Here is a 2203-nt window from a genome sequence, read left to right as displayed (position 1 = left end):
TATATTGCAGCGTGCATTAGCTGCTCACGTGGACATGGACAACAGGGCAGATTTAATAGTTTCATCACTTTTCAAGTGTGTAGCCACATATTATATAAAGTATTTCGGTAGAGTGCGAGGGTGGGGTTACCACCTTTGCCTTATTTTGAGCCAGGAAATCCCCTGTGTGTCTGTGTGTGTTTTTGTGACTTGTGGGGACATTTTGTCCCCATAACTATACTAAAACCTGAACTGTGTGTGTGTGTGTGTGTGTATATATATCTCCCCACAGTGGGGAGAACAAGTATTTGATACACTGCTGATTTTGCAGGTTTTCCCACTTACAAAGCATGTAGAAGTCTGTAATATGATTTTCTGGATTTTTATCATAGGTACTCTTCAACTGTAAGTGATGGAATCTAAAACAAAAATCCAGAAAATCTCATTGTATGATTTTTAAGTAGTTAATTAGCATTTTATTGCATGACATTAGTATTTGATACATCAGAAAAGCAGAACTTAATATTTGGTACAGAAACTTTTGTTTGCAATTACAGAGATCATATGTTTCCTGTTGTTCTTGACCAGGTTTGCACACACTGCAGCAGGGATTTTGGCCCACTCCTCCATACAGGGCTGTGTGTATGTGTGTGTGTGTGTGTGTATTTTTTTTTTTTTAACTGTAGTCTCATTGCAGTGAGAGTGACATTTCAACCTATGTCCCTACAACTCCCATGAGCACTACCTACATACAGTGTTTGATTCTGGTCCATTTGTGTTAGGCCTATTGCCTTGCATGCCAGTGACCAACAGTGTGAACTAGACAGGCTACGATGTAGCACTGATAAACAAATAAAACATAATTTCCCAACAACAAAATGGTGGCTAGTGAAAATGCTGAGTGGCTAGTAACTTTGGAAAAAAGTTAATGTTAAGCGCGGGTCACAGTACATGTTGGCATTCATGGTTCCCTCAATGAACTGTAGCTCCCCAGTGCCGGCAGCACTCATGCAGACCCAGACCATGACACTCCAACCACCATGCTTGACTGTATGCAAGAGACACTTGTCTTTGTACTCCTCACCTGGTTGCCACCAGACACTACTGACACCATCTGAACCAAATACGTTTATCTTGGTCTCATCAGACCACAGGACATGGTTCCAGTAATCCATGTCCTTAGTCTGCTTGTATTTAGCAAACTGTTTGCAGGCTTTCTTGGGCATCATCTTTAGAAGAGGCTTCCTTCTGGGATGACAGCCATGCAGACCTGGACATTTTTTGTTAGAAAATTACAGATATTCAAAGGTATTTTGCGCATTGTGAATGCTGAGTATTATGCTAAGTAGTAGCACACTACTGTTGTTGTGATATGCTGTGTTTGCTGAATAAACGCAACAGATCATTTGATTAGTCAGTTTGTGTTTTCTTTTTTTCTTTTAATGAAGCAGTTAATAATTCACTTTGATTATTATGAAGAACACAGAGCTAAGATAAACATTTTATTGACCCCCACCCCCAAAGGGCAAATGTAGGTGTTCCAGCAGCACAAGGACAGAAAATATCTCAGACAATTAGAACCAAATATGAAATGGTGGTTAAAGAACAAAAATATGTTTCATTCAATTCAGCCGATTACAGTAAAATGCTGTAGTATATTATCCTGCCATTCGGTGACCTGTGGTGGGCTATCGATTAGAGGCCGTTTTTAACCCCATAAAAACATGCAGAACCCTCTCCTGTGGTGTCCCTGACCACGACTTGACAACCACCTGGAACTGGTCCTCAAATGCCAATAGAAGAGGAGGTTGCTCACTGCTCCTGGCTGCCCCTGGGGAAGGACAGCCCATATGGGATAAATACAGACTCCACAGTCACACAGTGTGTGCGCGTGTGTGCGTTCACCGCTACTAAGCCTTACTTACTTGACGATTAAACACTCCTAAAGAGCTCAACGGGAAATTATGAATGAAAAGTGTGTTTTTTGTGAAAGACAGGAAGAGAGGCTTAAGCTACAATTCAATCAACGAGCTTTATGTTTATCTGTTGATTGATGTTGAAAGGCTTATGGAATTAGGTCATATTTTGACAGAATAAATCAATAGCGCGAGTGACTGTTAGGCTACTAGTATATTATTGAATCGATGTACAGCATTTTACTACGATGGCATAGATACCCACGTTACGTGCTACGTAGACAGATTATTCTTTTTTAAATCGGAAG

The sequence above is a fragment of the Esox lucius genome, chromosome 3, assembly GCF_011004845.1.
Source record: "Esox lucius isolate fEsoLuc1 chromosome 3, fEsoLuc1.pri, whole genome shotgun sequence".
NCBI classification, from domain to species: Eukaryota; Metazoa; Chordata; class Actinopteri; order Esociformes; family Esocidae; genus Esox; species Esox lucius.
This window is presented reverse-complemented; position numbering follows the sequence as displayed.